We start from the raw sequence: 15,000 nt of genomic DNA, 5'->3' as shown, positions 1-15,000 counted from the left end.
ATCGTAATATCTTAAACTGTATATAAAGCACCTAAGGACGGGCCTGACCGAGAGAGGGCCGTAGTAGGGTACTCCCCTAGCGGGCTATATCAATAGAATGACCGGTAAAATGATTTAAAACAGTTTTATAATTTTTGGGTTACCAGATGCACACGGGTCTTTTGGAAAACAATCACAATCTGCATCCATCGTAATATATGAAACTGTATATAAAGCACTGAAGGACGGCCCCGACCGAGACAGGGCCTTAGTGGGGTGCTCCCATAGCGGGCTATATCAATAGAATGACCGGTAAAAGTATTTAAAACCGTTTTATAATTTTTGGGTTACCAGATGCACGTTTTCAATCACCAGTTGCACGGAGGATTAATAGCAATCTGCATCCATCGTGATTTCTTAAAGTGTGTAAAAAGCACCCAAGGACGGCCCTGACAGAGAGAGGGCCGTAGTGGGGCACTCCCCTAGCGGGCTATATCAATAGAATGACGGGTAAAAGTATTTAAAACCCTTTTATAATTTTTGGGTTACCAGATGCACGTTTTCAATCACCAGGTGCACGGAGGAAAATGAGCATTTGCATCCATAGTCATGTTTTAAACCGTCCATAAAGCACTCTTGGCCGGCCCCGGCAGAGAGAGAAAGAGATGGTGAAAAAAAAAAAAAATCATCATCAGACCTTCCATAAATAATTCGGGCCGGCCCCCATTGCTAAAGGTCCGTAGTAGGGTGCGCCATAAGCGGACATGAATAGATGGAACACCGCTAACCGCATAGAGAACCGTGTTTTGGGTGACCAGGTGCACGTTTTCAATCACCAGTTGCACATTTTCAATCACCAGTTGCACGGAGGATTAATAGCAATCTGCATCCATCGCGATTTCTTAAAGTGTCTATAAAGCACTCAGGACGGGCCCGACCGAGACAGGGCCTTAGTGGGGTGCTCCCATAGCGGGCAACAATGAGAGGGGTGCCTTTAAATTCATTTTGAACCATATTTGAAATTTTGGGTTACCAGATGCACGTTTTCAATCACCAGTTGCACGGAGGATTAATAGCAATCTGCATCCATCGTGATTTCTTAAAGTGTGTAAAAAGCACCCAAGGACGGCCCTGACAGAGAGAGGGCCGTAGTGGGGCACTCCCCTAGCGGGCTATATCAATAGAATGACGGGTAAAAGTATTTAAAACCCTTTTATAATTTTTGGGTTACCAGATGCACGTTTTCAATCACCAGGTGCACGGAGGAAAATGAGCATTTGCATCCATAGTCATGTTTTAAACCGTCCATAAAGCACTCTTGGCCGGCCCCGGCAGAGAGAGAAAGAGATGGTGAAAAAAAAAAAAAAATCATCATCAGACCTTCCATAAATAATTCGGGCCGGCCCCCATTGCTAAAGGTCCGTAGTAGGGTGCGCCATAAGCGGACATGAATAGATGGAACACCGCTAACCGCATAGAGAACCGTGTTTTGGGTGACCAGGTGCACGTTTTCAATCACCAGTTGCACATTTTCAATCACCAGTTGCACGGAGGATTAATAGCAATCTGCATCCATCGCGATTTCTTAAAGTGTCTATAAAGCACTCAGGACGGGCCCGACCGAGACAGGGCCTTAGTGGGGTGCTCCCATAGCGGGCAACAATGAGAGGGGTGCCTTTAAATTCATTTTGAACCATATTTGAAATTTTGGGTTACCAGATGCACGTTTTCAATCACCAGTTGCACGGAGGATTAATAGCAATCTGCATCCATCGTGATTTCTTAAAGTGTGTAAAAAGCACCCAAGGACGGCCCTGACAGAGAGAGGGCCGTAGTGGGGCACTCCCCTAGCGGGCTATATCAATAGAATGACGGGTAAAAGTATTTAAAACCCTTTTATAATTTTTGGGTTACCAGATGCACGTTTTCAATCACCAGGTGCACGGAGGAAAATGAGCATTTGCATCCATAGTCATGTTTTAAACCGTCCATAAAGCACTCTTGGCCGGCCCCGGCAGAGAGAGAAAGAGATGGTGAAAAAAAAAAAAAATCATCATCAGACCTTCCATAAATAATTCGGGCCGGCCCCCATTGCTAAAGGTCCGTAGTAGGGTGCGCCATAAGCGGACATGAATAGATGGAACACCGCTAACCGCATAGAGAACCGTGTTTTGGGTGACCAGGTGCACGTTTTCAATCACCAGTTGCACATTTTCAATCACCAGTTGCACGGAGGATTAATAGCAATCTGCATCCATCGCGATTTCTTAAAGTGTCTATAAAGCACTCAGGACGGGCCCGACCGAGACAGGGCCTTAGTGGGGTGCTCCCATAGCGGGCAACAATGAGAGGGGTGCCTTTAAATTCATTTTGAACCATATTTGAAATTTTGGGTTACCAGATGCACGTTTTCAATCACCAGTTGCACGGAGGATTAATAGCAATCTGCATCCATCGTGATTTCTTAAAGTGTGTAAAAAGCACCCAAGGACGGCCCTGACAGAGAGAGGGCCGTAGTGGGGCACTCCCCTAGCGGGCTATATCAATAGAATGACGGGTAAAAGTATTTAAAACCCTTTTATAATTTTTGGGTTACCAGATGCACGTTTTCAATCACCAGGTGCACGGAGGAAAATGAGCATTTGCATCCATAGTCATGTTTTAAACCGTCCATAAAGCACTCTTGGCCGGCCCCGGCAGAGAGAGAAAGAGATGGTGAAAAAAAAAAAAAAATCATCATCAGACCTTCCATAAATAATTCGGGCCGGCCCCCATTGCTAAAGGTCCGTAGTAGGGTGCGCCATAAGCGGACATGAATAGATGGAACACCGCTAACCGCATAGAGAACCGTGTTTTGGGTGACCAGGTGCACGTTTTCAATCACCAGTTGCACATTTTCAATCACCAGTTGCACGGAGGATTAATAGCAATCTGCATCCATCGCGATTTCTTAAAGTGTCTATAAAGCACTCAGGACGGGCCCGACCGAGACAGGGCCTTAGTGGGGTGCTCCCATAGCGGGCAACAATGAGAGGGGTGCCTTTAAATTCATTTTGAACCATATTTGAAATTTTGGGTTACCAGATGCACGTTTTCAATCACCAGTTGCACGGAGGATTAATAGCAATCTGCATCCATCGTGATTTCTTAAAGTGTGTAAAAAGCACCCAAGGACGGCCCTGACAGAGAGAGGGCCGTAGTGGGGCACTCCCCTAGCGGGCTATATCAATAGAATGACGGGTAAAAGTATTTAAAACCCTTTTATAATTTTTGGGTTACCAGATGCACGTTTTCAATCACCAGGTGCACGGAGGAAAATGAGCATTTGCATCCATAGTCATGTTTTAAACCGTCCATAAAGCACTCTTGGCCGGCCCCGGCAGAGAGAGAAAGAGATGGTGAAAAAAAAAAAAAATCATCATCAGACCTTCCATAAATAATTCGGGCCGGCCCCCATTGCTAAAGGTCCGTAGTAGGGTGCGCCATAAGCGGACATGAATAGATGGAACACCGCTAACCGCATAGAGAACCGTGTTTTGGGTGACCAGGTGCACGTTTTCAATCACCAGTTGCACATTTTCAATCACCAGTTGCACGGAGGATTAATAGCAATCTGCATCCATCGCGATTTCTTAAAGTGTCTATAAAGCACTCAGGACGGGCCCGACCGAGACAGGGCCTTAGTGGGGTGCTCCCATAGCGGGCAACAATGAGAGGGGTGCCTTTAAATTCATTTTGAACCATATTTGAAATTTTGGGTTACCAGATGCACGTTTTCAATCACCAGTTGCACGGAGGATTAATAGCAATCTGCATCCATCGTGATTTCTTAAAGTGTGTAAAAAGCACCCAAGGACGGCCCTGACAGAGAGAGGGCCGTAGTGGGGCACTCCCCTAGCGGGCTATATCAATAGAATGACGGGTAAAAGTATTTAAAACCCTTTTATAATTTTTGGGTTACCAGATGCACGTTTTCAATCACCAGGTGCACGGAGGAAAATGAGCATTTGCATCCATAGTCATGTTTTAAACCGTCCATAAAGCACTCTTGGCCGGCCCCGGCAGAGAGAGAAAGAGATGGTGAAAAAAAAAAAAAATCATCATCAGACCTTCCATAAATAATTCGGGCCGGCCCCCATTGCTAAAGGTCCGTAGTAGGGTGCGCCATAAGCGGACATGAATAGATGGAACACCGCTAACCGCATAGAGAACCGTGTTTTGGGTGACCAGGTGCACGTTTTCAATCACCAGTTGCACATTTTCAATCACCAGTTGCACGGAGGATTAATAGCAATCTGCATCCATCGCGATTTCTTAAAGTGTCTATAAAGCACTCAGGACGGGCCCGACCGAGACAGGGCCTTAGTGGGGTGCTCCCATAGCGGGCAACAATGAGAGGGGTGCCTTTAAATTCATTTTGAACCATATTTGAAATTTTGGGTTACCAGATGCACGTTTTCAATCACCAGTTGCACGGAGGATTAATAGCAATCTGCATCCATCGTGATTTCTTAAAGTGTGTAAAAAGCACCCAAGGACGGCCCTGACAGAGAGAGGGCCGTAGTGGGGCACTCCCCTAGCGGGCTATATCAATAGAATGACGGGTAAAAGTATTTAAAACCCTTTTATAATTTTTGGGTTACCAGATGCACGTTTTCAATCACCAGGTGCACGGAGGAAAATGAGCATTTGCATCCATAGTCATGTTTTAAACCGTCCATAAAGCACTCTTGGCCGGCCCCGGCAGAGAGAGAAAGAGATGGTGAAAAAAAAAAAAAATCATCATCAGACCTTCCATAAATAATTCGGGCCGGCCCCCATTGCTAAAGGTCCGTAGTAGGGTGCGCCATAAGCGGACATGAATAGATGGAACACCGCTAACCGCATAGAGAACCGTGTTTTGGGTGACCAGGTGCACGTTTTCAATCACCAGTTGCACATTTTCAATCACCAGTTGCACGGAGGATTAATAGCAATCTGCATCCATCGCGATTTCTTAAAGTGTCTATAAAGCACTCAGGACGGGCCCGACCGAGACAGGGCCTTAGTGGGGTGCTCCCATAGCGGGCAACAATGAGAGGGGTGCCTTTAAATTCATTTTGAACCATATTTGAAATTTTGGGTTACCAGATGCACGTTTTCAATCACCAGTTGCACGGAGGATTAATAGCAATCTGCATCCATCGTGATTTCTTAAAGTGTGTAAAAAGCACCCAAGGACGGCCCTGACAGAGAGAGGGCCGTAGTGGGGCACTCCCCTAGCGGGCTATATCAATAGAATGACGGGTAAAAGTATTTAAAACCCTTTTATAATTTTTGGGTTACCAGATGCACGTTTTCAATCACCAGGTGCACGGAGGAAAATGAGCATTTGCATCCATAGTCATGTTTTAAACCGTCCATAAAGCACTCTTGGCCGGCCCCGGCAGAGAGAGAAAGAGATGGTGAAAAAAAAAAAAAATCATCATCAGACCTTCCATAAATAATTCGGGCCGGCCCCCATTGCTAAAGGTCCGTAGTAGGGTGCGCCATAAGCGGACATGAATAGATGGAACACCGCTAACCGCATAGAGAACCGTGTTTTGGGTGACCAGGTGCACGTTTTCAATCACCAGTTGCACATTTTCAATCACCAGTTGCACGGAGGATTAATAGCAATCTGCATCCATCGCGATTTCTTAAAGTGTCTATAAAGCACTCAGGACGGGCCCGACCGAGACAGGGCCTTAGTGGGGTGCTCCCATAGCGGGCAACAATGAGAGGGGTGCCTTTAAATTCATTTTGAACCATATTTGAAATTTTGGGTTACCAGATGCACGTTTTCAATCACCAGTTGCACGGAGGATTAATAGCAATCTGCATCCATCGTGATTTCTTAAAGTGTGTAAAAAGCACCCAAGGACGGCCCTGACAGAGAGAGGGCCGTAGTGGGGCACTCCCCTAGCGGGCTATATCAATAGAATGACGGGTAAAAGTATTTAAAACCCTTTTATAATTTTTGGGTTACCAGATGCACGTTTTCAATCACCAGGTGCACGGAGGAAAATGAGCATTTGCATCCATAGTCATGTTTTAAACCGTCCATAAAGCACTCTTGGCCGGCCCCGGCAGAGAGAGAAAGAGATGGTGAAAAAAAAAAAAAATCATCATCAGACCTTCCATAAATAATTCGGGCCGGCCCCCATTGCTAAAGGTCCGTAGTAGGGTGCGCCATAAGCGGACATGAATAGATGGAACACCGCTAACCGCATAGAGAACCGTGTTTTGGGTGACCAGGTGCACGTTTTCAATCACCAGTTGCACATTTTCAATCACCAGTTGCACGGAGGATTAATAGCAATCTGCATCCATCGCGATTTCTTAAAGTGTCTATAAAGCACTCAGGACGGGCCCGACCGAGACAGGGCCTTAGTGGGGTGCTCCCATAGCGGGCAACAATGAGAGGGGTGCCTTTAAATTCATTTTGAACCATATTTGAAATTTTGGGTTACCAGATGCACGTTTTCAATCACCAGTTGCACGGAGGATTAATAGCAATCTGCATCCATCGTGATTTCTTAAAGTGTGTAAAAAGCACCCAAGGACGGCCCTGACAGAGAGAGGGCCGTAGTGGGGCACTCCCCTAGCGGGCTATATCAATAGAATGACGGGTAAAAGTATTTAAAACCCTTTTATAATTTTTGGGTTACCAGATGCACGTTTTCAATCACCAGGTGCACGGAGGAAAATGAGCATTTGCATCCATAGTCATGTTTTAAACCGTCCATAAAGCACTCTTGGCCGGCCCCGGCAGAGAGAGAAAGAGATGGTGAAAAAAAAAAAAAATCATCATCAGACCTTCCATAAATAATTCGGGCCGGCCCCCATTGCTAAAGGTCCGTAGTAGGGTGCGCCATAAGCGGACATGAATAGATGGAACACCGCTAACCGCATAGAGAACCGTGTTTTGGGTGACCAGGTGCACGTTTTCAATCACCAGTTGCACATTTTCAATCACCAGTTGCACGGAGGATTAATAGCAATCTGCATCCATCGCGATTTCTTAAAGTGTCTATAAAGCACTCAGGACGGGCCCGACCGAGACAGGGCCTTAGTGGGGTGCTCCCATAGCGGGCAACAATGAGAGGGGTGCCTTTAAATTCATTTTGAACCATATTTGAAATTTTGGGTTACCAGATGCACGTTTTCAATCACCAGTTGCACGGAGGATTAATAGCAATCTGCATCCATCGTGATTTCTTAAAGTGTGTAAAAAGCACCCAAGGACGGCCCTGACAGAGAGAGGGCCGTAGTGGGGCACTCCCCTAGCGGGCTATATCAATAGAATGACGGGTAAAAGTATTTAAAACCCTTTTATAATTTTTGGGTTACCAGATGCACGTTTTCAATCACCAGGTGCACGGAGGAAAATGAGCATTTGCATCCATAGTCATGTTTTAAACCGTCCATAAAGCACTCTTGGCCGGCCCCGGCAGAGAGAGAAAGAGATGGTGAAAAAAAAAAAAAATCATCATCAGACCTTCCATAAATAATTCGGGCCGGCCCCCATTGCTAAAGGTCCGTAGTAGGGTGCGCCATAAGCGGACATGAATAGATGGAACACCGCTAACCGCATAGAGAACCGTGTTTTGGGTGACCAGGTGCACGTTTTCAATCACCAGTTGCACATTTTCAATCACCAGTTGCACGGAGGATTAATAGCAATCTGCATCCATCGCGATTTCTTAAAGTGTCTATAAAGCACTCAGGACGGGCCCGACCGAGACAGGGCCTTAGTGGGGTGCTCCCATAGCGGGCAACAATGAGAGGGGTGCCTTTAAATTCATTTTGAACCATATTTGAAATTTTGGGTTACCAGATGCACGTTTTCAATCACCAGTTGCACGGAGGATTAATAGCAATCTGCATCCATCGTGATTTCTTAAAGTGTGTAAAAAGCACCCAAGGACGGCCCTGACAGAGAGAGGGCCGTAGTGGGGCACTCCCCTAGCGGGCTATATCAATAGAATGACGGGTAAAAGTATTTAAAACCCTTTTATAATTTTTGGGTTACCAGATGCACGTTTTCAATCACCAGGTGCACGGAGGAAAATGAGCATTTGCATCCATAGTCATGTTTTAAACCGTCCATAAAGCACTCTTGGCCGGCCCCGGCAGAGAGAGAAAGAGATGGTGAAAAAAAAAAAAAATCATCATCAGACCTTCCATAAATAATTCGGGCCGGCCCCCATTGCTAAAGGTCCGTAGTAGGGTGCGCCATAAGCGGACATGAATAGATGGAACACCGCTAACCGCATAGAGAACCGTGTTTTGGGTGACCAGGTGCACGTTTTCAATCACCAGTTGCACATTTTCAATCACCAGTTGCACGGAGGATTAATAGCAATCTGCATCCATCGCGATTTCTTAAAGTGTCTATAAAGCACTCAGGACGGGCCCGACCGAGACAGGGCCTTAGTGGGGTGCTCCCATAGCGGGCAACAATGAGAGGGGTGCCTTTAAATTCATTTTGAACCATATTTGAAATTTTGGGTTACCAGATGCACGTTTTCAATCACCAGTTGCACGGAGGATTAATAGCAATCTGCATCCATCGTGATTTCTTAAAGTGTGTAAAAAGCACCCAAGGACGGCCCTGACAGAGAGAGGGCCGTAGTGGGGCACTCCCCTAGCGGGCTATATCAATAGAATGACGGGTAAAAGTATTTAAAACCCTTTTATAATTTTTGGGTTACCAGATGCACGTTTTCAATCACCAGGTGCACGGAGGAAAATGAGCATTTGCATCCATAGTCATGTTTTAAACCGTCCATAAAGCACTCTTGGCCGGCCCCGGCAGAGAGAGAAAGAGATGGTGAAAAAAAAAAAAAAATCATCATCAGACCTTCCATAAATAATTCGGGCCGGCCCCCATTGCTAAAGGTCCGTAGTAGGGTGCGCCATAAGCGGACATGAATAGATGGAACACCGCTAACCGCATAGAGAACCGTGTTTTGGGTGACCAGGTGCACGTTTTCAATCACCAGTTGCACATTTTCAATCACCAGTTGCACGGAGGATTAATAGCAATCTGCATCCATCGCGATTTCTTAAAGTGTCTATAAAGCACTCAGGACGGGCCCGACCGAGACAGGGCCTTAGTGGGGTGCTCCCATAGCGGGCAACAATGAGAGGGGTGCCTTTAAATTCATTTTGAACCATATTTGAAATTTTGGGTTACCAGATGCACGTTTTCAATCACCAGTTGCACGGAGGATTAATAGCAATCTGCATCCATCGTGATTTCTTAAAGTGTGTAAAAAGCACCCAAGGACGGCCCTGACAGAGAGAGGGCCGTAGTGGGCACTCCCCTAGCGGGCTATATCAATAGAATGACGGGTAAAAGTATTTAAAACCCTTTTATAATTTTTGGGTTACCAGATGCACGTTTTCAATCACCAGGTGCACGGAGGAAAATGAGCATTTGCATCCATAGTCATGTTTTAAACCGTCCATAAAGCACTCTTGGCCGGCCCCGGCAGAGAGAGAAAGAGATGGTGAAAAAAAAAAAAAATCATCATCAGACCTTCCATAAATAATTCGGGCCGGCCCCCATTGCTAAAGGTCCGTAGTAGGGTGCGCCATAAGCGGACATGAATAGATGGAACACCGCTAACCGCATAGAGAACCGTGTTTTGGGTGACCAGGTGCACGTTTTCAATCACCAGTTGCACATTTTCAATCACCAGTTGCACGGAGGATTAATAGCAATCTGCATCCATCGCGATTTCTTAAAGTGTCTATAAAGCACTCAGGACGGGCCCGACCGAGACAGGGCCTTAGTGGGGTGCTCCCATAGCGGGCAACAATGAGAGGGGTGCCTTTAAATTCATTTTGAACCATATTTGAAATTTTGGGTTACCAGATGCACGTTTTCAATCACCAGTTGCACGGAGGATTAATAGCAATCTGCATCCATCGTGATTTCTTAAAGTGTGTAAAAAGCACCCAAGGACGGCCCTGACAGAGAGAGGGCCGTAGTGGGGCACTCCCCTAGCGGGCTATATCAATAGAATGACGGGTAAAAGTATTTAAAACCCTTTTATAATTTTTGGGTTACCAGATGCACGTTTTCAATCACCAGGTGCACGGAGGAAAATGAGCATTTGCATCCATAGTCATGTTTTAAACCGTCCATAAAGCACTCTTGGCCGGCCCCGGCAGAGAGAGAAAGAGATGGTGAAAAAAAAAAAAAATCATCATCAGACCTTCCATAAATAATTCGGGCCGGCCCCCATTGCTAAAGGTCCGTAGTAGGGTGCGCCATAAGCGGACATGAATAGATGGAACACCGCTAACCGCATAGAGAACCGTGTTTTGGGTGACCAGGTGCACGTTTTCAATCACCAGTTGCACATTTTCAATCACCAGTTGCACGGAGGATTAATAGCAATCTGCATCCATCGCGATTTCTTAAAGTGTCTATAAAGCACTCAGGACGGGCCCGACCGAGACAGGGCCTTAGTGGGGTGCTCCCATAGCGGGCAACAATGAGAGGGGTGCCTTTAAATTCATTTTGAACCATATTTGAAATTTTGGGTTACCAGATGCACGTTTTCAATCACCAGTTGCACGGAGGATTAATAGCAATCTGCATCCATCGTGATTTCTTAAAGTGTGTAAAAAGCACCCAAGGACGGCCCTGACAGAGAGAGGGCCGTAGTGGGGCACTCCCCTAGCGGGCTATATCAATAGAATGACGGGTAAAAGTATTTAAAACCCTTTTATAATTTTTGGGTTACCAGATGCACGTTTTCAATCACCAGGTGCACGGAGGAAAATGAGCATTTGCATCCATAGTCATGTTTTAAACCGTCCATAAAGCACTCTTGGCCGGCCCCGGCAGAGAGAGAAAGAGATGGTGAAAAAAAAAAAAAAATCATCATCAGACCTTCCATAAATAATTCGGGCCGGCCCCCATTGCTAAAGGTCCGTAGTAGGGTGCGCCATAAGCGGACATGAATAGATGGAACACCGCTAACCGCATAGAGAACCGTGTTTTGGGTGACCAGGTGCACGTTTTCAATCACCAGTTGCACATTTTCAATCACCAGTTGCACGGAGGATTAATAGCAATCTGCATCCATCGCGATTTCTTAAAGTGTCTATAAAGCACTCAGGACGGGCCCGACCGAGACAGGGCCTTAGTGGGGTGCTCCCATAGCGGGCAACAATGAGAGGGGTGCCTTTAAATTCATTTTGAACCATATTTGAAATTTTGGGTTACCAGATGCACGTTTTCAATCACCAGTTGCACGGAGGATTAATAGCAATCTGCATCCATCGTGATTTCTTAAAGTGTGTAAAAAGCACCCAAGGACGGCCCTGACAGAGAGAGGGCCGTAGTGGGGCACTCCCCTAGCGGGCTATATCAATAGAATGACGGGTAAAAGTATTTAAAACCCTTTTATAATTTTTGGGTTACCAGATGCACGTTTTCAATCACCAGGTGCACGGAGGAAAATGAGCATTTGCATCCATAGTCATGTTTTAAACCGTCCATAAAGCACTCTTGGCCGGCCCCGGCAGAGAGAGAAAGAGATGGTGAAAAAAAAAAAAATCATCATCAGACCTTCCATAAATAATTCGGGCCGGCCCCCATTGCTAAAGGTCCGTAGTAGGGTGCGCCATAAGCGGACATGAATAGATGGAACACCGCTAACCGCATAGAGAACCGTGTTTTGGGTGACCAGGTGCACGTTTTCAATCACCAGTTGCACATTTTCAATCACCAGTTGCACGGAGGATTAATAGCAATCTGCATCCATCGCGATTTCTTAAAGTGTCTATAAAGCACTCAGGACGGGCCCGACCGAGACAGGGCCTTAGTGGGGTGCTCCCATAGCGGGCAACAATGAGAGGGGTGCCTTTAAATTCATTTTGAACCATATTTGAAATTTTGGGTTACCAGATGCACGTTTTCAATCACCAGTTGCACGGAGGATTAATAGCAATCTGCATCCATCGTGATTTCTTAAAGTGTGTAAAAAGCACCCAAGGACGGCCCTGACAGAGAGAGGGCCGTAGTGGGGCACTCCCCTAGCGGGCTATATCAATAGAATGACGGGTAAAAGTATTTAAAACCCTTTTATAATTTTTGGGTTACCAGATGCACGTTTTCAATCACCAGGTGCACGGAGGAAAATGAGCATTTGCATCCATAGTCATGTTTTAAACCGTCCATAAAGCACTCTTGGCCGGCCCCGGCAGAGAGAGAAAGAGATGGTGAAAAAAAAAAAAAATCATCATCAGACCTTCCATAAATAATTCGGGCCGGCCCCCATTGCTAAAGGTCCGTAGTAGGGTGCGCCATAAGCGGACATGAATAGATGGAACACCGCTAACCGCATAGAGAACCGTGTTTTGGGTGACCAGGTGCACGTTTTCAATCACCAGTTGCACATTTTCAATCACCAGTTGCACGGAGGATTAATAGCAATCTGCATCCATCGCGATTTCTTAAAGTGTCTATAAAGCACTCAGGACGGGCCCGACCGAGACAGGGCCTTAGTGGGGTGCTCCCATAGCGGGCAACAATGAGAGGGGTGCCTTTAAATTCATTTTGAACCATATTTGAAATTTTGGGTTACCAGATGCACGTTTTCAATCACCAGTTGCACGGAGGATTAATAGCAATCTGCATCCATCGTGATTTCTTAAAGTGTGTAAAAAGCACCCAAGGACGGCCCTGACAGAGAGAGGGCCGTAGTGGGGCACTCCCCTAGCGGGCTATATCAATAGAATGACGGGTAAAAGTATTTAAAACCCTTTTATAATTTTTGGGTTACCAGATGCACGTTTTCAATCACCAGGTGCACGGAGGAAAATGAGCATTTGCATCCATAGTCATGTTTTAAACCGTCCATAAAGCACTCTTGGCCGGCCCCGGCAGAGAGAGAAAGAGATGGTGAAAAAAAAAAAAAATCATCATCAGACCTTCCATAAATAATTCGGGCCGGCCCCCATTGCTAAAGGTCCGTAGTAGGGTGCGCCATAAGCGGACATGAATAGATGGAACACCGCTAACCGCATAGAGAACCGTGTTTTGGGTGACCAGGTGCACGTTTTCAATCACCAGTTGCACATTTTCAATCACCAGTTGCACGGAGGATTAATAGCAATCTGCATCCATCGCGATTTCTTAAAGTGTCTATAAAGCACTCAGGACGGGCCCGACCGAGACAGGGCCTTAGTGGGGTGCTCCCATAGCGGGCAACAATGAGAGGGGTGCCTTTAAATTCATTTTGAACCATATTTGAAATTTTGGGTTACCAGATGCACGTTTTCAATCACCAGTTGCACGGAGGATTAATAGCAATCTGCATCCATCGTGATTTCTTAAAGTGTGTAAAAAGCACCCAAGGACGGCCCTGACAGAGAGAGGGCCGTAGTGGGGCACTCCCCTAGCGGGCTATATCAATAGAATGACGGGTAAAAGTATTTAAAACCCTTTTATAATTTTTGGGTTACCAGATGCACGTTTTCAATCACCAGGTGCACGGAGGAAAATGAGCATTTGCATCCATAGTCATGTTTTAAACCGTCCATAAAGCACTCTTGGCCGGCCCCGGCAGAGAGAGAAAGAGATGGTGAAAAAAAAAAAAAAATCATCATCAGACCTTCCATAAATAATTCGGGCCGGCCCCCATTGCTAAAGGTCCGTAGTAGGGTGCGCCATAAGCGGACATGAATAGATGGAACACCGCTAACCGCATAGAGAACCGTGTTTTGGGTGACCAGGTGCACGTTTTCAATCACCAGTTGCACATTTTCAATCACCAGTTGCACGGAGGATTAATAGCAATCTGCATCCATCGCGATTTCTTAAAGTGTCTATAAAGCACTCAGGACGGGCCCGACCGAGACAGGGCCTTAGTGGGGTGCTCCCATAGCGGGCAACAATGAGAGGGGTGCCTTTAAATTCATTTTGAACCATATTTGAAATTTTGGGTTACCAGATGCACGTTTTCAATCACCAGTTGCACGGAGGATTAATAGCAATCTGCATCCATCGTGATTTCTTAAAGTGTGTAAAAAGCACCCAAGGACGGCCCTGACAGAGAGAGGGCCGTAGTGGGGCACTCCCCTAGCGGGCTATATCAATAGAATGACGGGTAAAAGTATTTAAAACCCTTTTATAATTTTTGGGTTACCAGATGCACGTTTTCAATCACCAGGTGCACGGAGGAAAATGAGCATTTGCATCCATAGTCATGTTTTAAACCGTCCATAAAGCACCCAGGGCCGGCCCCGGCAGAGAGAGAAAAAGAGGGGAAAAGTGTTGAAAAAAAAAAAAAATCATACCTTCCATAAATAATTCGGACCGGCCCCCATTGAAAAGGTCCGTAGTAGGGTGCATCATTATCGGACATGAATCTCGGGAACACCGCTAACCGCATAGAGAACCGTGTTTTGGGTTACCAGATGCACGTTTTCAATCACCAGTTGCACGGAGAGAGAAAAAAAAAATCATACCTTCCATAAATAATTCGGACCGGCCCCCATTGAAAAGGTCCGTAGTAGGGTGCATCATTATCGGACATGAATCTCGGGAACACCGCTAACCGCATAGAGAACCGTGTTTTGGGTGACCAGGTGCACGTTTTCAATCACCAGTTGCACGGAGAAAAAAAAAGTAATCATACCTTCCATAAATAATTCAGGCCGACCCCCATTGAAAAAGGTCCGTAGTAGGGTGCATCATTATCGGACATGTATATCTGTAACACCGGCAAGCGCATTGAGAACCGCATTTTTGGGTTACCAGATGCACGTTTTCAATCACCAGGTGCACGGCTGTGAAAAGTGGGACTCTGTCATTTTTTCGACCAATTTCTGTAATTTTCAAAAAATGATTAAAAATACTTCCCGAAGGGCTAGAGGTCCCAAATTTCGTCTCATACCCTCTCTCGTGATGGGCAACAATTACATAATGTAAAAAAAATTCGCATCCACAGGAACCTATGCATCCTGTGACATTCA

This window comes from Oncorhynchus mykiss, unplaced genomic scaffold (assembly GCF_013265735.2).
Source record: "Oncorhynchus mykiss isolate Arlee unplaced genomic scaffold, USDA_OmykA_1.1 un_scaffold_395, whole genome shotgun sequence".
Classification (NCBI taxonomy): Eukaryota; Metazoa; Chordata; class Actinopteri; order Salmoniformes; family Salmonidae; genus Oncorhynchus; species Oncorhynchus mykiss.
This window is presented reverse-complemented; position numbering follows the sequence as displayed.